The sequence below is a fragment of the Rhipicephalus sanguineus genome, chromosome 1, assembly GCF_013339695.2.
Source record: "Rhipicephalus sanguineus isolate Rsan-2018 chromosome 1, BIME_Rsan_1.4, whole genome shotgun sequence".
NCBI classification, from domain to species: Eukaryota; Metazoa; Arthropoda; class Arachnida; order Ixodida; family Ixodidae; genus Rhipicephalus; species Rhipicephalus sanguineus.
The window spans coordinates 58,113,478-58,136,853 of NC_051176.1; the positions used below are offsets into that span (position 1 = coordinate 58,113,478).

The 23,376-nt window shown below is 47.7% G+C and overlaps 1 protein-coding gene across 1 annotated transcript in view; it reads left to right on the forward strand.

The window, feature by feature from the left end:
- LOC119391718 (bone morphogenetic protein 4) overlaps window positions 1–23,376 on the forward strand; it is a 261,822-nt gene that overhangs the window by 234,046 nt on the left and 4,400 nt on the right. The gene's annotated exons all lie outside the window — the stretch shown is intronic.

Sequence of the window (23,376 nt, forward strand, 5' to 3'; positions counted from 1 at the left end):
GATTGCGCAGGAACCATTGCCGTTAAGCCAAGGCAAAAGATCGTCTTTCGCGCATTATCTTAGTCGTTTTCTTTACGCTCCGTGACCGCTGGAAAACTAGTTGCGCGTTCGCATAACTCAAGTCCTCGGTTTGAGCTAACGATCGAGAGTGCCTGTGGATGGGAGCCGGAACGGTGTAGTTTCTTCGCGGGACGCTGCGTAAAGAAGCAATGGCAAGCCGTTGACGGTAAGTGCAGTGGACGTTAACGAAAGAGTTATGGGAAGCAAAGTGCGAGTGACGATTTGGAGAAGGTAGTGATCGTAAAGCGGTTTTCTTCTCGAGGTATGCGCGTGTTTGTGAGGTTCGAAATAAAGAACAATGACGGGACTGGCCGTTCCGCTGACCGTATACGTATCAGGAATTATAGGCCGTGGTACCAGTGAAACGTGCAGTTTCTCTTATACCGAACTAATGACTTCAAATAAATATAAAGAAAGCGCTGCTGTCATCGTCGTCGTCGTTGTTGTTGATGTTGTTGTTGAATACCGCCGAGTCACTGTCGACTACTGTTGACACAACTGGCGCATCAACACCATTTACTTCATTCGTACTCGCTATGTTTTCATGGCGGTGAATGAGAAGGTAGTTCGCACTGTTGCTTTCATGCTATCTATTTTTGGCCAACACGTCAACGATGTGTGTATGCTGCGTTATAACAAGATCATCGTGACCAAACGTCATAAACCACTGAGTACGACTTTCGTAACAACAGTATCGCCAGTAGCAAGAAATCAAAGTCAGTATGTGTACTACCGTTTTATTAGCACCAGCGTTCCCAGCAGCGTTTTCGTATTAACTCTGTAACTATGATCTATCGTAACTGTTATTTGTTCCGTTGACCTCCAAGCTAAAGCTGCGGATGGAGCAGTTTAGATGATGCTTGACTCTTTTGATAGTTCTAATCCTAGGCTAAGGTGTGCTATACATTGAATCCTTCTCGCGGAAGAATAATAACCGTTCCATTTTAAATAAGCGTTCACACTATTAAAGTCTCATAGACGAATGAGCTTTCGTACCTCTAGACACAAAGGAGAAGAGAAAGTCGCTATAAGGAAAGAGTTAGTATAGGGCTCGTTTCGTTAGAAGAAACCATGCTGGCGGAAAACGGCTGCTGGAAATGGCGAGCCGAAGGGGCGGTTCCAGCCTAACGTCGAGGTCTCTCCTGATGTGTCCCGCGCACCCCTCTCCGTAAATAGCGCTTATATAGACACACTAAAGCTTGCCACAGATTGTGCAGCCAGCCCGAAGAGACAGCTATGACCGGCAGGAGCAGAGCCGAAGCTGGGGAGGACTCCTTCTTCGGCAGCGCCCCACATATGTCCTCCCCGTACGGCTTCCTCGTTTTCTCAAGCCCTCCCCGCCGTTTGCCCGGTAGTTGCCCGATCTTTATACTACCCTTCCCTTCTCGCTCGCTCCTTTCGCGTTCCCTAACGGGTAAAAGATGGCCACGTCCGGCGCACAGACCGTTTGCGAACAGAGAGTGAGAGAGTACTTCCATGCAGTGCGGTTTTGGGGACACGAAAGAAAAACAAAGATGCGGAGGGGAAGGCTGGATATTGCTTCCGCGTAGCTTCTGCGGCCGCTGCTTCATTTTTCTCTCGGCTTCTTTCTTTCCTTATTTTGTGCTCAGTCCGACATTTTTATCCGGCGTCTCTTAACCCTGCGCTCTGCGAAGAAGGACGGTCGTCTTCTCTTCAGTTGGCCTTCGCTCGGCTGCCGTTGGTCAGCGGTCGGTCGTGGCTTCTGCGGTTTGCTGCGTCTTTCGATGCTCGTTTTCTGTGTCACTGTTTTGCGCCGTTGCGAAAGGAGCGGCTTCCCGCTCGGTAAAGTAGTGTCTGGAAGAAACCACACGCTCCTTCCCTCTCCAGATCCCATCCGCAGTGGATCTCCGGCCACTGCTGGCGTAGGGGACGCCAGGGAGGGAAGGCCGAAGGCAGGACGTGCAATCGCGGCTGGTTTACCCTTTCTCCTCCGCCTTTTTGCTTCTCTCGACCCGCTGCGCTAGGCAAGAAAAGCGCACGGACGTATTTACGGGAGAACGGGAAGAAGGTCGGGTCGCAAAACGAACGGTATCTTCCATACCTGCCTGCCGCACTCGTCCTCATTTGGATTTCCTTATTTCTTATACTTTTTGGAATGTTTTTTCGTGTTATCAGTAATCTCAGTATATGGATCTCTGTAAGAGACATCAAGGAAATGTTTAAAAAGAAAGGGCTTTAATTCATAGTATCCTCCTTCGTTGTTGACTTTTTTCTTTCTCTGCTTTCGGGTGGTAATCGGGTGAAAAATCATTCACAGACACATTTGAGTGCGCGCGGGGGTCAAGGGGTGAGAGATGAGAGCGGGGAAAGACCGGTCTGCGCTGCCAGAACAGACTTTCTTACCATTTCCTGCCGTTTTGCGCTAAAAAAGAAACTGCGCTCACCGCCCCTGTACAAGAAAACAAAATCCCAACGTAATGTCAGTTCATAGGTGTCTCTTGAGCATAGTGCTGCATTAATGATGCAGCGTGCTTTACATTTACTAGGGTTTTTGTCTGGGCTTGTCGGTGTACGTGCAACGTTGTGCGTAAAAGGCTCGGGCAGGAGTAAGGAACGCAGAAACGCTTACAGCGTTGCGTCTGTATCTCCATTCCTTACTCCTGGCCGCGTCTCTTGCGCACAATATTTGTTGATTTACTTCATTTCCTTTCATTTGGCCATTCCATACATGCGACTAAGTGCTGCATGTGCCTATTTATGACCAAATTTCGAAAACTGGCGTGTGCCATGATGCCGAATATGAATGACAGGTGTGCACAAACACCTGTCATTGATATTCTTCCTAAGACAAGTGTCCTCTTCTGTACTCGCCGTGGTAGCCTAGTGGCTAAGGCTTTGCACTGCTAAACTCGAGGGCGCGGGTTCGATTCCCGGCCACGGCAGCCGCATTTTGATGCGGGTGAAATGCAGAATAATCCTTCTACTTAGTTTTAGTTGCACGTTAAAGAACCTCAGGTGGCCAAAAATAACATGCAATCGCCCACTGCGGCCTGCCTCAAAATCATATTCTGGTTTTAGCGCCTAAAAAAACATATCTCTTTCACCCTCTTTGCTGCGCAGATGTGTCACACTGGGCGGGTGCCTAATTTGGCGCTTGCGACTTCGCATAGCTTGTGAGCAGTGTAACACACACATGCACGTGAAACATTGCATTATAGTATAGTGTTGCATCGGACTTCTGTGGAGGATAAACACAAACATTCAATGACCTGAAATATTGAATGGGAGGAACTTAAACGCAATTGCACTCACCTCCGCTAGTAGTATAGCCCTTAATTAACCTCTTCACTTACATTACAACCTGTGCGTTAGATCTGCATCATTTTTCTTCATGAGTACCGGCCCTTACTCCAGCTCATTTAGTGACGGGTCCTATTGCGCCTCCATTGCTCCTACCAATTTATATTTCTTCAATTACCGTTGAAATCTTTCTTGAACTCTCGCACCGCTCAATATATGACCGATCACCCAGAGTGAGTTGCTTCATTTGAATATAGGCAACATCCAACGGACCAATATCACACGAAAGGCAGCCGTTCTTGTCCTTCTTTTCGGCTTGGCACACTCTCTTCGTCGAAGATACGCGGATTCAAGCGCACGGCTGGTATGGACAAAAAAAAAAAAAAAAACCTCCAACGCTGTAGAATTCTTGGCAAGCCCAAATCTCAACTAATATCGATGCTAGGCATATCATTTTTAAGGCGTCCAGCCAATGCAAAGCGAGCTTACGAACGAAAATCTCCACGAATACGGACGCCATAAATTTCCGAAATCTACTTTTCAGTATGCTTATCGGTGCATTTCCAATTTCATGGACATCACTTTTTCGGTAGTTCGTTGTTTCGGGATGAAATTAAGTGAAACACCTTCTTCTTCATACAACATTTTGTCGACCTTTCTTCGCCAGTTTGCGCCTCCTTATTACCGAGCAATGTTAAAATCACGCCAAGACCAAGCCACCCTGTTCTAAAGTAATCCTCGAGCACACCTCTTTCTTAGAATGGAAACCCCGATGCCATCAACGAATGTCCCGTCATTCTTAATCGCCATTTCTATTTTCGGGGCAACTTTGATTCCTCCACTCATTTTGCTACTATTCGCGGTCCACATGACGTTCCTAATATATACACCAGCGAACCCACCCCCTCGTCTTCTTCCTTGCATTAAAAATAAATAATTAATTAACCTTAAGTCTACGCGATGCAGGAGGAGCTCGCGTACGTTCGTGCTTCTTTTGAAATCTCTAACTTGTGCGTGTGTGAGGGGAGGGGGCACGCACTTGTCGAAACAGCCCTCTCGTCGGGCGCATTAGTCGAAGCGGTGCACGCAAGTTTGAATGATGAAGAAAGCGAGGGGGGCGAGTTGGTTTTGATTCATCGTACTTTGAGAAGTTGCGCAGTGTTACCTAAAGTACGTCGAATGATGAGTACGACGGCCTCGTTCGCGCACGCATTTAGCTAATATCATTCTCTTTTTTGCAAGATCGTTTCACAACAGCTGCCGGCGTGTTCTGAGCGACCACTCCCACAGGCCTAATAGGACGTTCTTTAAGCTGTGGTTCTGAAATAGCCAGGACAAGCGCGAGGCGTGCTTCGTTTCACTGTTGCCCAAGGAAGGCCATTGTACCGCGCTGCTGTGCCTCGTGTAAAATATCTTTCGTACTTACCTACCAAAGAGAGAAACCTTAGTAAAGGGAGGTTCTTGACTCGTAAGGTGACATATACTGGATCACATATTTCATCCTTCCACTGCAGAGGGAGAGAGAGAGGAGGTAGAATTAAAGGAAACAAGAAGGGGAACGCAGGAACGTTAAGCGGACGAGCGTCAGGTTTACAGGCGTGCACAAGGTCCTGCATTAGGGGAGGGGAGAGGCACCGTACAGCCTGGCACTGACCCCCTCCCCACCACTGCTTTCTTGGCGGTACCCATGTCAACGACAACCACAACAAAGCTCATTTGCAGGATTTGCACTTTTTTATTTCCAGTTTCCTCGACAGCGCAGTCGTTGCACTCGGTGCTGTCGGCCATTTCGATCGTAAATGGGCGTTGGTGAATGCTACACCCAGACGCAGATGGCGCAACACAGTATCTTCCTTCTGGGAAAGACCAGGTAGTAGCCGGAGTCTGAACACCTCTTGTGCTACTGCCCTTCTTACGCAAAAAATAGTCTTCACCTCCGTACTACTCTACATCACCTGGATGGAAGCGCTTTCATCGTCGACAACATATTGGGGCCACGAGACGGCTCGTCTCTGTTCGGAAAGGCAACGAAAGCGCTGCTGCGATTTGTGTTGCCAAGCGCTGAACTGTTGTTACATCGGCGGCAACAGTGACTTTTCTCTCCTTCCCTCTAAATTGTCCTCCTCCTTCCGAAGGGCAGGGTGGCCAACCGGGCTCAGCCCTGGTTAACCTCCCTGCATTTCTTTTACCTTTCTTCCCCTCCGCCTCCATTTATCTCCAGTGAAACATAGATTTCAATTTACATATTTTACCGTACTAAAAGTGCTATGCAGAGGAACTACAGCCAAGTGCTTTCCTAAGCGCTGCATCAACCGTGCGCTTTCCTAAGCTCGTACATAAGGAAGTTTTTCACATGCAGTCAAATAATTTCGCGAAATGCAGCCAACATGTAATCGTACGTATGTTTCCCCATTGCAATACCACTTGAGCATTTTATTTAGAACATTTTCAGGGCTCTTCGTCGTCATTTAAACTGAGATATATGAGCTTACATGTGCTGTTTGCAAAGTAAGAAATGTTACAACTGAAGGAATTTCGCAAACCCTCTCCATGAGTCCCTAATGTGAAGTTATCACTATGTTCTTCTTTCAACGCAAAACTAAGGACTTTCTTTCCTTCGTCGTAGCGCACATTCTCGTCATAATAGAAGTACACTATATGCCGCGCGACTAGCGCAAGCTTCAGACGGTCATTTAGACCTAATTTGATCAGTCGATATTTACATGATAAATAGCATTAATTCCGTTGAGGTCAATATACTGTGACATAGTAGACCTGGTCTGGTGGGCATAAATTCATTGACGAAAGTCGGCTGAGGTGGTCTAGATACAGGTGGACCCCGTCCTATAGTTGTGAGTTCTGTACGAACGTAGTCTGGGTTAAGATTATGTTAAGTGTGTTAGGTCTGTCAGCAACCCGTTTGGCAGAAAATGATACATGACCTTCGCAGGAGTTGTCTAAGTATGAGTGAGCATTCGTACTTTCTACGCAGTGCAACTGACGACTCAGTAGAACGATCGAACTAAATCCAACCATTACCGAGCACTATCGCACCAGACCGAACGCGATGGGACACTCATCGGATGCGATCAGACCCGCCTCATAATGCCTACACCTTACAATCAAGTGGCACCGAAGAATGTTCGACGATCCGGGAGCGATTAAAGCGTTGTAGCTTGTGTGAGAGCAGAGACTATATAGGCGTATCTTTTAGAGCGCAACATCTTCCGTGACTTCGGTTTGGGGGCTTGCGTTACGCGATTAAAAGATACACCGAATGAAGATTGCTTTCTTTGCCCGTCTTTGTAAAAGCGAGATCTCTTGGCTGAGTAAAGAGACGCACAAAGAATAATTGAGGACGAACGTTTCGTGGACATCTTCATGATTCGGTGCGGTTAACGACCCAGGCCAAATGAGCGCATCGCTGCAAAAATATCCTCAATAAACAAGCAACTGCGTAATGTGGACAGCAAGAGCGGTGCTTACGATGTTCGCAAGGGGCCGATGGACCTTACAGTGAAGTACAGGCATGCTGCGCTAACGCAGAGAGGGCGGATAAGCGTTCGGCGACCCGCAGTGGCTTCGCGGCACGTTATCTGGGTCTGATCGTCCGCGCTTTATTGCTTGCCTTTATTAAAAGGCCCCACAGTGTTATCGTAGCATCCGTCGCAGAAAACTGAGAGGATTACAGCGCGTATAAAGGAGCGAGGTAGGTATGGGGAATTAAGCGGGAACGCCGAGTGACGAAAGCGTATGCCAGACTGCTGATCGCGTTGCATCGCGGTGACGTCATTGGGTTATGACCAATCGATTGCGACGTGCTGTAGCTTACGCGCCCCTAGGCGTCTGACCATGACCCTTAGTAATATCACGTTTTCTTCATCGATCGCAAAAAAAAAAAGAAAAGAGCGGTCGTGTATAGCTGTCACCGAGATGAACACGCCCGCTTGCTGGGTATAGCGTTCTATAACTTCTTGCACTGCGTCCGAGGGCGTAAGACCATCCGCGTATTACATTCTTTCCCTAAAGAGCATCTACACCGTGTCTAACTTCGCTCGATTAGAAACTCCGCGTCTACCGGCAAGTGAACACGGCGACTTGGCTGTAAAGTTGTCGTTTGGTGAGGTGACAGAATAAGAACAAAACGAAAAGTACGGAAGTGTAAGCAAAAAGCTCCGCGAGACAACGAATGAAGGTATAGTCCAAGGAGCTGGTATATATGGTCGGCGTGGCTATTCAGAGCCGGGCGCTCTGCGCGACATTTGTCTTTCCTTTTTTCTTTTTACCATCCTGCCTGGGCCGCTCTTTATTGTACGCTCATCGACTCCTGTCCGGACTCCTTGGCACTTTCCATCTGTCTATGTTTCCTCTCTGTCGCTTTTTTTTTTCTTTTTGTAACTGTAGCACCATGTGTATACGTGTGCGTGCGAGTGTGTTTTACGTCGTTGAAAAATGTAGGAGCGAACAGCGTTATACGTGGGAGAGGAGGGCGGACGATGCTCGCGGCGCCGCTGTAAATGACCACTTAGGAACAGATTCCCCTGGGGGCTTTCGAGTGATTGGTGGTTCGATACGACCCCATGGTTAAGGAAAAAGGTTGCCTCCACTTGCTCCTCGACTTTGCGTTGTGTTGTCACCATCTCCTTTTTTTCCCCTTTTTCATTTCTCTATCTCTTTTTTCTCATCGGATATCTCGCTGTCGTCCACGAGGCTACAGATGACGGTGCTAGAGCTACAGTGCGCGTCGTTATCGCCAGCGCGACAGGGAGAACGTTTGTGGGCGCGCAGTTTCCTTTCGCAAGTGAGACGTTAATGGTCTTTGCTTGCTCGAAGAAACGTTCCTTCTCTTCTCCATTGTCCTTCTCGTTTTTATCGTCTTTCTATTCTTCCATCGCGACAGTTTGGGTTTATTAGTATGCAATTGTAGGTAAAGATTTTGAATAGTGCGAGGAACTGAAAAAGAGAAAAGCGAGGAAGTGTTCTGTTTTTTGTTATTTTTACTTACTTGTGCTACTAGAAGTCTTTATTTTATTTCTTAATTACGAGGCCCCGGGTGGGGGAATCAAGGAGGTGTAGCCATTGGGCGTGGTCGTTCTAATATTTATTTTTTTTTCTTTTCTCGAGACAACGGTAAGACTTGTTTGATCTTGAAAGCACTTATTTCGTGACTTCTTGGTTCCTGTATGAGCAGAACTGCAACAACTTTGAAAGCAACGTCGAAATTTGCGTCGCTACATTTTTTCTTTCTTTCTTTCTTTCTTTCTTTCTTTCTTTCTTTCTTTCTTTCTTTCTTTCTTTCTTTCTTTCTTTCTTTCTTTCTTTCTTTCTTTCTTTCTTTCTTTCTTTCTTTCTTTCTTTCTTTCTCGTTAGCTGCAACGTAGCGTTTAGAACTTTCATTTCTTGCGGTGTTAAAAAAAAAGCCCTTCCAGTCATAACTCAACTGTAGTGTTCAATGTTTTACTCCGATGAACATTTGACAACGCTACAAAAAACAACGCATGACGACGCTGCAACAAACGGCTTACATTTGAAAGCCTGCGATGCGTAAGGCCCGGGCCAAGGATCTTTCGCTCTGAAGTCGACCCATGGTGTGGGTTCTTTAGCGGCGTCCGAACAACATCGCCTTCGACGCTAAAAATTATCTCGAAAACACATTATTCTTTCTATCATCTCTTCGCAGTTCCAGGAGTGACATACCCTGGTATTCCTATACGAAAGTAACACGTGCACGTAGGTCTTTTTTATTGCGATAGCAATTATATGGACAGTCTCGGCTGGTTTTTATCCGTCCCCGTCGCCGTCATTCACCGTATATGTATAAGTATGAGTACATATATAAAAGTTCGGAAGAAAAATAATTCAGAAAATGCTTCCGAAGGGCGGAATCGAACCAGGGACCTCTCGCTCCGCAGCCCGTGGCGCTAGCGACCACGCCACGAAACGCCGATCCGCTAGGAAGCTAACGGTGAGCGTTATATACCCACCCTTTACCGCTGGCCCGACTCTGAGACGGCAGGCGCTTATAAGCGTTTCTTCATTGCCAGCGAGATGGCGCGAGGAGCGCAACGAAGGTTACTTCGCTCGCTGCAGCGGCCGCGTTTGCGAAAGGAGTGCGCTGTTCAAACAGAAATAAGTAACAACTGCGACGTTTAGTTCGCGCTCGTCCTGTATGTACCTGCTCGTTGGTTTCGTGCGTCGTGCTTTATGTTTCAGCAGTGCGCTTCAAGTATCGAGCTGTGACGCATGATAGTTCGCGCTCGTCCTGTGTGCGTTCTTTTCGTGCGTCCTTTGGACTCGAGCGACGCGCTGGCAATTTCGAGCTGCTTTCCGTTCTTCGCGTTACATTCCAATTTGTTGCTATCGCATTCATTGCTTCGCTGTTGCGGCGAAACTGTGACTTTTTTTTATTTTTCATTTTATTTACAGGTTCTGCAGGCCTATACTTAGGCCCAAGTAGGAGGGGCAACAAAAAAAAAAAGTTGTACAATGTCACAGCACTTAATCAGACAACTTATAGAGCACTTGAACAATACGGCACATAAACAGTGAACAGAACATTCACGCGCAGCAGAAGTCAAATAACTACATTACTCGGGCACTGCGAGTACACGCCATATGGATACATCATTCAGAACTAAACAAAAAAAGTTTCACGCTGTTTATCAATATCTTCGGACTGGAAAGCACTTATTGGCAGCGAGTTCTAGTCAGCAATAGTCCTAGGGAAAAACTATTTTTAAAAGCAATGGTACGGGCAAAAACAGGCGCCAATGAATATTTATGCTTATGTCTTGTTTTTCTAGAAGACAGATGTTTCACACGGTTGGGCAGACTTGTTGTAACTTTACCGGAAAGAATTTCGTGTAGGAACGTTCACCGATTAATTTTCCTGCGAGTTTCCAGTGTTTGGATGTCGTTCAGTTGCATGAGTTGTGTTGGCGAATCATAGCTTTTATATTTGCTGAATATAAATCTGATAGCCTTCCGTTGAACTTTTTCAATCAAGGCAACGTCTTTTTTACATTGAGGGTCCCAAACAACCGAGGCATATTCAAGTTTTGATCGAATGCAGGTTGCTTATCATTTATAAAGACAAAATACTCTTAGACTTCGCGGTGAGCACATCGGCGCTTCTGAAAGAGTCACGGCGTAATGAAATAGCCACAGTCCTGCTAGCGTTAGTTGCGCAATTCCTCAGGTGCAGAAATCTTCATGCTGTTAAATATACACGACGAGCAAGAGACCATGGGCGGAACACCTTCTTTATGTACTGACTGTGGTACTAGCGATAATACCTTCTGTTTTTGAGCAGCCCATTGATATTTCTGCATATGTATTAGAGTGTTATCACATCTCCCGGAATGTTGATGTGTTACCTGAAATATCGATGTCCTTAGTGTACTAGGAGAACTGGTGATGCTTTTGCGGTGTTGACTAATAACCAGGCCGTCTGCTGCAGAGGTCTTACGGACAAGAGAGAGTACGGGGTAGGATTTCTAATTAACAATGACATAGCGGACACCTATGGTTGATTATGCAGTAGTAAGGATAAGGCGACAGTCGTAGTAATGACACCTAAATATATAGGAGGTATAGACTAAAGGTACTACAAGCCTATGATAGAACGTCCAGTCATGACGATAAAGGAATATAACAGCTATATTGGGGTGCTTAATTGGCAATGCGAGAGGTACAAACTCTGTATAAAGCAGAGAGGGGGTACATCAATGAAAATATGAAGAAAAGTCTGGCTAGGGAACGCTAGGGAAAAATACGACATAGAATGCAGGACCAAAAACTATAAGAGGAGCGATTTGGTTATAACTGACGGAAAGGAATCTATTATGAATAATGAATAATCACAATACAGGAAGCGGAATAACAGGAAGCGGATCTTGAGAAACCTTAGCGCAAAAAGGCGAAACGAAATAGGTGACATAGTCCGTGCCGACCCATGATGCAGGCAGGTTCATGTATGTGTTAGTAAGGTAAATGGCAGCACGTAATTTGTAGAAAGGACCAACAAATGTTAGTCAAAGGGGAACAGGTGAACCTCGACGCATGCAGTCGGCGTAAAAGCAGCTGAATTCGCGCTAGATCTAGCGAACAAATATACGGAACAGGAAGATAAATATTGCACGACTCTGGTAACCGAACCCGCAACCTTCGCATGTTATATATATAGACGGGATCGGTGGTCGGAGGCTAGGTGCATGAGGGGAGATTTTTCGCGTGTATACACGCAAAGAGGTGCCGCGATCGGAGCTCCAGTGAACAAACACGATGAAGAAAAAATATGATGGGGTGCGCGCGCATCGCCCTCGATGATGTCCCGCACTGGAGAAAGGAACGAAAGGAAAGAAGAAAGTCAGTCGTAAAAAAAAAAAAAAAAAAAGCAGCGCTGAAAAAAGCCCGAGTACACGAAAGAAGGGAAGGAGGTCCCGTTTCCCATTAGGCAAGATCGATGACCCGATATCAGTTGAATACGCGGGCAGCGCGAGTTGGCTTCCCCCTCTCTTTTTATTTATTTATGCGTTGTCCCCCGTCAGTGCTTCCTATATATCTGCGTTCTTTCTAGCCGCCTACACCTGACTTTCCCTTTGGCCACGCAATGAGCACGCTTTCACCACTCTCGGGAGGATCGCAATTCGCGACCAGGTGCCGAAGAAACCGACCGCTATTCATCTCCGTCGTCTACGTTTATATATCTATGGATATAGCACATAAGGGCCGGATCTTTCTTTTTCTTTCCTCTTCCTTCAACCTTTCCTTCAGACCCTTTCATTTTGCGTAGCTCGCCGCCTTCTCCCTGGCATAGCAGGCTGCTGGATGCCGAGCTCGGTGTCCAGGACGCGAACCGCAGGCCTCATCAATACTGTCGGTCGGTCGGTAGGCACGACGGCGAAAGTATCCGGGAAACTGAATAAGGAAAAAGGGAAAAAAAGGGAGAAGTTCGGGTTGGGAGAGCGCGGTGATGATGAAAGACGACTGCAGGCCGCCAGCAACGACTGACTGTCAAGGGCTAACAAGAGGCGGTGGGGATGACAGGCCAGCGTTATCGAAATAATCAACGCAAAAAAAAAAGTGAACGAATAAAGAAAAGAACAGAAGACGGAAAAGGACAACCTGGTAGTTTATATTTCATGATCAGCCTCTCCATAGCTGCAGCCTTCTCTAAAAAGGAAGCTACGTACTCTTGAGCGCTTTGCGGTCTGATTCCCGCCCCTGCTCTCTTTAACTCTCTCTGCGCGTGTGTGTGTTGCGATGCCGTTCCTACACACACAATATTACACCTCCGGAGCGTGGAATGGACTGTTCTGACATCGATTATTTTCGTGTCCATAATAACTTTGCGCGTGTTTTGTCACAAATATTGATTTAGCGTGCGGCATTTGTTGTCTCTATGCACACGGCTCTCGATCGCTGGCCGTTGACTCCCAATGTACATACGCGTTGAAAACCGCGAACGGTAGTGAGATTTCGATCCGAGTTTTAGGCAGCGCCCAACTTGTACAAATTAGCTGGGCCTGTATTCACAAAAACTTCTTATGCTAAAAATTTTCGTAAGAGAGTATTTCGGCCAATGACGATGCGGGACATTAGTGAAGCTGGCTGACCAATGGGAAAACGCACTTACGAAAGACAAGTTTTGTGAATTCGTCCCCTGATCCTTCTTCGGCTTCGTGCCGGTCTTCGCGATTTTTTCACGAAACGGGCACCGCACCGTGGTGCCCGTTTTAGCCGTGGTGCGGCGGCCCTCCGTGCGGGCGGATTCCGAAAGCACAACGTTGGCTGGGCTGTGTGGACAGGGCACTTGTCAAGCCTCATTTTTGACATCTACGGATCAACGATGTAAAAGATAACACCGAGAGCACTGCTGCAGGCCGTTGTGCAGGTGTATCATTCAGTTGTATCGGAAACGCCAGCGAGTCGAAAACTAGGCAGGCATATGTTGCCAGAAACAGCGCGTGGGGAAACTCGTAACAGCGATGATGGTTGTATTCCCGCGTTATTTTCAGTCAGGTGATCATTTTTCGCAAATTTTAAGGACGTATATGATTTCTTGCCTGTCCCTTGAGTGCGAAACGCTTTAACGAAATTGATGTAGAACCATGCTTCCTAATTATTTTCCATTGCTCGGTCTCTTACATCACCCCGGTTATGAGTATTGTGAAGCGACGTTTAGGTCGCGAAACTCGAATTCTTTTTATTCGCCGAACCTGAGCGCCACAACACAGGCCAAAGTGGTGATGATGAGTATGTACCGATGAGAAGATGAAGCGCATTCATAACGCTCGCAGTATATAAACATTGGGGCTTTCACGTGAATCACGACCGGCATATCTTGTTGCTAGCTTGGCGTGTTCTCGCTCTAAAGCTGCGTTCACACTAGAGAATCGGCAGGGAAGGGAAAACGCCAAAGCGAGCAGAAAGTCTTCTCCGCGCTTGTTCAAAATGTTCACATTTGTTCTGCCGCCGCCGCCTTTACCACTTCTACGCCACTTTGCGTCTTTGGTGAGCTTTCTATTTCGTACCGAATTTTAGTTATGCATGCAGAACACGGAGAAGAAATGGTTGCAAATTTTTCAAGCTGTTGTTTTCAGGAGATGCACCAGCAAAAGATATACAAAAGCAAACACCCCGGTAGCGGCTGCGGTAGACTCTCCCAGCTCTGCAAAAGCGAGATACGTTGGCACACGCCAACGCACTGCTGCGCCTTCTGCTGATTCTCTTCTCATCGGCAATCTTCATCCAAATTTGGCTCTTAAGGAACGCGTGTTTGTGGAAGCTTCGAGTTTTTTCGGGCAGCACGGACTAATTTTTGTTGCGTCGATGAGAAGCATTGCCGTAACTTTGGCCACCATATTGAATTTGCGGCCGGATGTTTACATGCCAGTGGCGCAAAAGTGCAGCTTCCGGTAAAGCGGAGAAACGTTCCACTTTCGCCCTTTCCAAAAAAAGTCACTCCGAAGCCGATCGCCTGGTTTTCCGCCCGTTTAGGCAGCGAAGCGAGCGGAGTTGCAGCGAGTTTTCACAACGCTGATGGTTTCTTGATGAGGTTCCTTTGTACAAACCAGAGCATGCGGACGTTTTCACAGCATGTGAGTTTCCTTAGTGCTAGCGAGAGCGCTTTCACAAACCTGACATGGCTTCGTCGAGCGACCATTGTGGTATTTTTATTGACAATGATAATTAGCATCAATCAATTGCCGTGGTAATTTTTTTATTCGAGAGAATCTGCCGCAAGGCATATGAAGAATAAACTTCTCCGTCAACAAGCGGTTTTAGTTTTCACGTAGATCTGGCTTCAGTACAGCCTTTCCTAAAATGTTTGATCTGATCGGCCGTGCTCCATCTCCAACGCCGTCGTCTAACATCTCATTTTCCACTGGAGCAGAACATAATATAGTTGTTTCCATCCATTGCGTTCCTCGGTAGCTTTTTTGTCAACTTTCTTTCCCTTTCCTTACTCTTCTTTCAATCTCCCCCCACCCCTTCCCCTGTTCAGGGTAGCATACTGGTTATGCTAAACTGGCTAAACTCTCCTGATTTCTTTCCTTGCTACAGATGGCCGTACTTCAGTGGGGGGGGGGGGGGATCAACCCCCCTCCCCCTGCCACCTAAATTTGTAAATTTTGCATGCGTATGCATGTGCATGTGCGTGTGTTTGTACACACACGTAGAAACGCATGCACGAACAGACATAAAGTATGGTGAACAACCTCAAAAAAATTCTGGCCTACGCCACTGTCGACGGCGTATCGACACACTCATGCATCGCCCCTAAGACTCGGAACTGCTTACAAAAAGCACATTTTATGTCGAATTCAACGTGCGCCATCGTCAACATGTTCGTGCGGCCACGACGACGAGGGTGTGCATCATCCGTTGCTCGACTTTCCCGAGCGCATCGCACATAGACAGCGACTCGATCAGGAACTCCACTTGCTGGACTCAGAGCGAACGTTATCATTGGCGAAAATACTAGCCTCATGGCCATCCCGGATAAATTACAAAGCAATGAAAGTGCTTCACCATTTTTTCGAAGACACTGATATTTGTGACGAATATTGAGCTGACTACATTGAAAGTGTGCACTGCGCTTGTATGTGCGCTCTCTTAAAACGAGAACTTTTGTACTTACCAAGTGCAGGATTTTATATGTCTATATATATTTTCTTCTCGGCTGTTTTTTTTATTTATTTTTTATCCTAACAACGAAGTGGAAAGGGGTAGCCGTCGCCAAGAAATGGCGACAATTCCTTCATTTATTTTTATTTCAATAATAAAAAAAAAGCATCCATCGTTACCGATGTCGCCTTCAGCGAAGCACCAAGACAGCGAAGCACCAAGACACCGAGACCGTATGCAGCAAAGCTGCATACGGTCTCGCATAGAATCACGACTTCGATCGGGTCCTTTTTTTTATTTATGCCAACAGTCACAAAGCGCTTGATCCACAGAAGGCGTTCGTCTTCAACAAAACTGCGAGAATAATATAATAATCGAGAAAACACGACTGAAAGGTGGCACCGAGAAAGTTGTAGATCTAGCCGCCATATTTACTAGACTACGCTCCCCGGAGGTTGTGAAAATCGCAAATATATTGAAGCAGGCTCAATTTTTCTGTCGTTTCGGTGCTCTAGTGCTGTCATTGACTTCAGCCGTATAAAGCGAGCTCGAGTAAACAGAACGGTTTAGGGACTGAGTGTTGGGCGAGTTGGTACTCCATTACTACGATAAACTGCGCAAAAAAAAAAAAAAACAGGGACAAGTGAGACACACGCGATAGCGGTTACGGACACCGGCGGTGGCGGACAACTACGCCACCAATGTCGGCTGTTGTGATCTCGTCACCGGCTTCGCGTCACTGTCAGTAACGGTGTTGAATGTCATTATAATATATGCAAACAGTGACAGGTCAACAATGCTCGAGTCAATATGAAGTTTGAAACAAGCCCAGTCTGCCATTCTTAGCTCGAGTCAATCTTTCGCGCAGAGGTTGAGTGCCTTTTCTATTCGCACTATTCCCCCCCTCCCCCCCAAAAAAAAGAACAAGAAAAAAAAAGAAGACAGATTTACTGAAGTCTTTCATACACGCAGCAAGAAGGCACTTCCTCGCCTTAGCAGTGTTTAAAAGACTACAAGGTACACATAGACGAGACGCGAAACCCACATACGCCGCTGTACGGGCCGTTTCTGCGGTGATCAGAGGCAACGAAAGCATAGACGCTCAGAACATGCTATCGGCTCGACCGCTGTATGCGGAGCCGGCACACAAACCTGGGCCAGCCCACGTGCGATGTCTTAGACTGTGTTTGGCAAGCGATGCGTTTTTCACGTTACTATGGTAGGTGGACTTTATTTTCGCATCATCATAATCCGTAGTGTCACAGTCATGAGCTGCAACAAATGTTTTTTTGAATGTTTGGGCGCAAGTGAGCCAAGTTAGCGCTCGATAAATTCACCAGTGCCTATTCAAAGTCGTTCCTGAGCAAACATTCATCGCAGGCCTCTCGGCGAGGGAGGCATTCAATCGCCAGGACGATGCCCGGTCGGCGTGGGTGCAACAAAATGAGGCTTAAAGGGGTCATGAACCACTTTTCCAAGTAATGATCTAATGGCCTCAGTATCGGAGTGTACTGCCTCCCGAATCGATTGCCGCAAAAATTTCTCGAATCCGTCAAGAATCAGCGAAGTTACGGGGCTTTGGCGCACGCTCTCAACGCTTTCTCTCTTTTCTCGTGCCGGCGAGCGCACTGGAAGCTAGACAGGGAGGGATGGCATGGGGGAAAGAAGTTACGCCAGCGCGTGTCATGAAACGCGATCGCTCTCCCGCTGTGATTCGCTTGCGCGAGTGCGGCTACCGTGTACTGAGGAGTGCGGCGCCGGCAAGTGGCGGCACCCCGCGGCAAGAAGCGCATCTGATCCGAACGCCGCTCTCGATTTACGTCGGCTATCGGCTAATAAGCATGCTATGTCTCTTGCGACGTACAGCGGACAGACGCCCCGCCCACCGACGAGAGTGAGAACCGGCCTCTGTTTGAAAAGAGGGTGCCTGGGGAAACGGCAACTTCGCGCTCCGCTTGTGGCCATTACGCGGCGCGCACGACTGTAATATTTGGCAGAGCAGTTCATAGCCGTGTCAGCTTTCCGCAGGATGTGTTTTTTCAATCAGCCCAAGGGGTGCTTCATGACCCCTTTAATTCTCGTTGGATGCGTTGCGAAAACAGCGTCAAAACGACACGCTGTGGCAAGGCGATGCAGGGGGTGGGCGTAGTCTTGCTCTCGATATGGCCTCTGCTAGTGAAAGTGCACAAAGGGTGAGGGAGAAGCCTGTGACGGAAACATCACGCTCCTAAAGGCTAGATGGATGTTCGGTCGTCTCGAAGATTGTTTTTTCTTCTTTTAAATCATTGCCGTATAGAAGTATCAGTGCTCATTTAAAGTTACGCCACCTGGAGTCATTCGTGTGACTTCTTTCCAGCGAGATTCGTCAAATCCTTTAATTCTCGCTCCCTCCCTCTCTCCCTTCATTCGGTCCGCTTAATTAGGCGGGGAGATTGCCGAATTACGAAAGTCAGGGAGGCACCGTGTGAGCGCCGTCTCTGACCAGCTGCTTGCGCATCGCGAGGCAAAACCGATTCGACGGCGGGCCTGGATAGACGAATCGCTGGAGTTGCTGCCTAATTGCTGCCAGCTGTCGCGCTTCCAACGCGACTCCAAAGGCCTTCCTGTCGTCGACGGTCCCCTGGCGCTGAAGCGTGTTCGCCCTAACAGCGTGCTCGTATAGAGCGCAAGGGAATCCGTGCGTGTCGTTAGCTATAGGCGCTTCTCATTAGAGCCACGAATACCACCTTCCTGCACTCCCCCCCCCCTCATTCCTGGACTGAACCTTTCCAGAAGCTCTCCCAGCTGCGGCTCTAGCTCGCTTTGCTCCCCTTGTCCTCATCCCCTCCCCCATCACCCTCCTCTCTTCCTTCGTGTCCGTGCCGCATGCGGCGCCGGTTTCATGGAATTCGGCTCGATCGGTCCCCTGTCGCTGCGCCCGAGGCACTCTCCCACCGTCATGTTCTTTTCAACTTCTCGATTTCGCACATCTAACCTCCCACCCGCTGTTTTCGGCTTCTCCCCAGCAGCCGTACGGCTACGGTTTCGATCGGACGTTGGCGCTGAGTCTGCAGGCCGTTTTTGTCGGCCATCCGCTCCGCTGTACAGGTATCCGATGCCGTGATTGGGGATTTTTATACTCGCGCCCGGTAACGGCAGTCTTCCTGCGCCGTTAAGCGCGACGCGAGCGGGCGCCGTTAAACCTGGCGGCCATAAAAGCTCAACGGCCCAAAAAGAAAGCGGGCCGAACTTTGATGACGTTCGTCTCCGGCGGTCGCCGGTCTGGTGATGGCGCCGTTTTGCTCGCCCACTTCTCCAGCAATTACGTAGAAGGAAACAGGGAGCCCGAGCTGTGTGGGTGCTTTCTGTGCGCAGCGAAGGCCTTTTAGTGCCGTCGGCTCGAACTGTATGGCGTACGTTGCGACTGGGACTTTGCATATTGCAGCAATTGCTGTCTGCGGGGAAATAATAAAAAAGATATTTGCTTGCGATTGTTTCTGGCGCGAATAATTTGTACGAATTGGAGCCAGTTGACTAGCAGCTTTTTCCAAAGTGGGAACAGTTCCAGACTTTGGGCAGAAATAGTACGCCTGGTACTTGTTTGAAGCTTGTCATGTTGATGGCTGCGAAGTTCTGTTTTCGAACAAGTAGTCAACGCCGGTCAATTACGCTTGTGGAGGTTATGCAAAAGCTAAAACCGGTGCACATCACTACCCCTCCTACTCAACAGAACGTACTCGTTCACCACACGCCTGAGATAACTTGGACGCCAGATTCTGTAGTCATTCTGACAAAACGTGGAGATGTGGTTTGGTTTAACTGCCCAACTCTCATCCGCGTGACATTCGCTCTCGATTGCCGAAAAATGTTCCAATCAAAATTAAATGCTTGTTGCATTAGTTACGTATATAATGCAATCTTACGACTGTAGTATGTACAGAACTTGGGAGAGAAAGACGAGGTAAGGAAAGCAGGGAGGTCAACCAGACGCGCGTCCGGTTTGCTACCCAGCTATGTAGTGGAGGATGAAAAGGAGGAAAGGGGAGAAAACAAACACTTGGGGTTTGCTTGTGGCCCAAAGCCCTCACTACACATCACCGACGTTTTCAGTTTGACACAGGGTGCCGTTCTCAAAATCCTCGAATCTGCTTAGCCACACAGTTCTATAGGAACGGAGCCACCGCTGTCAGGTATCAACGGGCTTTTAACTTCCGGTGGAACCAAGGGTTCGCAGTAGTGCTAGGTATTTTTACCATTTTGCTTTTTGTAGAAAGTGCTGCAAATGCTCTATATATGCAGTGAGCATCTTTTTTGTAATTTTTTTCTTTTTTTTTTTTGTATTGCACCTCGATTAGATCGCGGACGCCACGGGTGAGAGTCGAACACGCGCCTTTGTGCTCCGAAGCAGAACATGCGTGCCAGCGAGCCACCCGAGGCTGCTCGTTCACCAAGTTTCTCGCGAGCGAGTAAGACTTGTGTGACTAAGACAGCGCTCCGGATAGATCCTTATTACTTCTGTAGTCGCGTGGTTCCATTTACCTGTTGTCGAGTACATTGAGGCCTGTCGCGAAATTCGGTAGCGGAGCTCCAACTCACGGGTTTCGTCGTTCGCATATCAAAGGGGGTGGCATTACAGCGCGAAAAAAAATGGAAGGCAGAGATGCTGACTCACTGCTCAGTCAGCATATTTAGAGGTTCGCGCCGGCGTAACCGATTCTCACCCGCACGTGAATGTAAACGGAGTTCAATGACCTCACAGTGGTGGCCACCATAACAATGGCAACCACTTGAAGCGCTGCACGCCAGCGGGTGCCTTTTACGTGTTTTGTTTATTAAGTTGGCGCTTTCGGGGTGCACTCCCACAAGCTTCATTCGTGAGACCGCTATCGCCACGGAGTCATTTGATATGCAGCCAGACCAAGCGAGTTACGCCGTTCTCAAATCCCGACGGTTGTGACGACTTCCCTCGTTGCCGGAATTGCGACTGCAATGCTTAGCCTTCTTGGAACCTTTAGCTCGATAAGCGCGATGATGGCAGTCAGACCGTGCTGACAGCCTATGTATTGGCAGTCCGAACCCATTGCTCCCCACCAATTGTCGGCTGCATGGTTGCGATGTGCTCGGTAAAGGCGACGTCGTTAGCACTATCGGCCATCAGGGTTGTCTTGACAATACCGCGCCGGTTATCCAGTGCCTTATTAAGGCTGGCTCATACAGCCGCGAAACACGCAGCCATGACACCATCGTCCCTCCTTCAGACGGCGTTTCCTCGCTGGCGCTGAAATGACACACCCGTGGTATCGTTCGATGCTGTTAAACGTCACTGGCGCCGCCGACTGGTGCATTAATCAACACTTATTAATAACCGGCTCTATCATCTTGTATCACTGTCCGCAACAACCTATTTTATGTTTCCGTGTGGATATGTCAAAATGGTCAGTGAATATAGGGCTTGCAAGACGGACCTACAAAGTGTCCGCGGCTAATTATCGAATTGAAAGTTGTGTTTGAAGATAAAGTGGAACAATGGTACGGCCACTGCAGGAAAAATAAATATTTTCTTGAAAAGTACATTGTCGTCAGTCTTGTAATTGCAGCTACATATTTATGAACAGTAATATAGCTCAGTCTTATCGAAAATATTTCAATCATCTTCATGTCATGCTGCCCTGAGACGAATCCTTGTAACACTAAAAGAAAAAAAAACAACTTGCTCGCACTTGTTGCGCTTAAGTTCTCCTTTCGAGGGGCCTGATGATGTGCGTGAATTTGTGGACTGCGCCGCCTCCAACAATATTGGCGGTTAAACAGGATCAGGCGAACGACGAACGTGTGGGCCAAAACCACTTTCCTTTAACCCTTCAACGACGTCCCTAGATTTGCACCAGACGCGACTTCTTGGCTGATTGAGGTCTGACAACAGCACAAGCACACTACAAACAGAAAGCGCTTTACGGCTAATTGATGTTCACTTGTCTAGCCGAAAATAAGAGACAGCATGCGTGACACACAAAATAGTGCCCCGGCACGGTCCGTCTTGTTTCGTCTGTGGAATCTTGTTCGCTCTATACGCCACGAGCTCCGGTTTCTTGAAATGCGTTTCCCATCTTGCCCGTGCCACGCTACTGCCGTTATTGTTAGCGCTCTGTTTTAATCATGCGTTCATTTCTTAATTCCAAGCTCCCTATATTAGTTGTGCACGCACGTACCTCTAATCTTACCCGTGCGACAACGCTGTCATACCACATACTTGGCCTACGCCATCGTCGTACGTTAAACATTTGCAGCCTAATCTCAACCAAACAGGTGTCGCGTGCCATATGTGTAAGTACAATAATTTCACTGCGAGTCTCTGTAGTTTGGTGCAACAAATACGCCTTTAAATAGTTTCGCAGCTGTACGATACAAATTTAAATTATGACCAAGGTAATTACTCTATAATTGCAGACTCTTTTCGATGGACAGTTCCCCTGCGAGAGCATAAGTCATGCCCACTGGTGCCCTTGGGGCTAATACGTGGTTTGAGACGTTTTTCTCTGTAAATTACTATTATATTAAAATGCACAGGCAGCTCACAAAACGATTAGTCAAGAGGGAAAAAAAAAACCAAGAGAAAATAAATGGTGCACCGAGTTTCACTGCGCTATGGGCGGTTTACAAAGCCGCCCTGCACAGCGACCGCGGCAGCGGCTGCGATAGCTGTCCCCGAATCTATGGCGTGTCGTCACGCCCACTTTCGATTTTCGAATTCTTGTGGTGGGTCTTTTCACTTCTGAACTTCCATTGTGCGCTCTACCGTCGAAATGAAGAAGCAAATCCGGGCTTTGTGCCAACGTTCCCCGTATTCCTAGAGATCGTTGCTTTCTTCTTATTTTTACCTCCCCCCCTCCCCCTCCTTCTTTGTCTAGCCGAGTGTTGCGCACACTATGCCATTTGTTTGTGAGTTTCTGCAAAATTTGAGCGCGCGTTTGTTTGCTCTTGGTAAGATAGACGGCGTGAACAGAATGGCTGAGCGAAAAAAAAAAGAGGCAAATATTTATTTGTTTTCGCTCCATGAATACCCCTCCTGCTGCTGCTTTCGAGAAAGGCATCTGGCGATGGTTCATTTGGCGCGACAGCGTGTTTGAACCGACCCGCCGAACAAGGCAGACACAGCTGACGTAGCGGGTGTCCCGGTGTTTTCTTTGTGACGCTTCTTGGCTGCCCTCTTCGTTATTTTGAGATATGCTTGATTCCGCTTCAATGCTCAAGAAAAAAATATTCAGGCTTCAGTGAGGAAGATTCTTCCCCGAGGAACGCTGTGTGTTTTGCCCGTTACTTTAAGGTTCTTGTGACACGCAACGTGAAAACCCTTGTCCCTGTTAAAGTTTTCAGTGCTCGTGCCATGTAGGGACAGTAAGGACAGAATAAAAGTTAACCACGCTTATTGTTACCGCATTCAGAAATGCAAACATTGAATGGTTTTATATGCTCCGTGATGATGTAGCGCGTTTTTGTTAACAGACGAGCGACATCCAGGTTTTATGTTCTTTAAGGGGTTGGGCGTTTCAATGGTAAGCTATAGAGACGGATGGAAACAGTGTATTATTTCAGCGAAGCTGTACATATGGCCAGACGAAACCAAAATCAGGCCGTCCAATGTACTCAAAAACTCCTAGCGCACATGTGTCACAGAAAGTGGGCAAGCCCCAATCACCACTGGTCCAATAAAAATAAACAAGTCGTCATCTGGTAAAAACATACGTGCCACAGAAATTGGGCAAATCCCACTACTCACCAGTGGTCCACTAAAAATGAACGGAACACACGGGCGGCAAACGCCAAGTAAGAGTTCTTGACAGACGTAACCAATAATGGAGAACGACTGACGAAACCTGTGACAGCTAGTGACACCGGGGGCCGCACCTTTCAGGTTCGCTGGTTCACCAGCTGTACGGAGCGCTC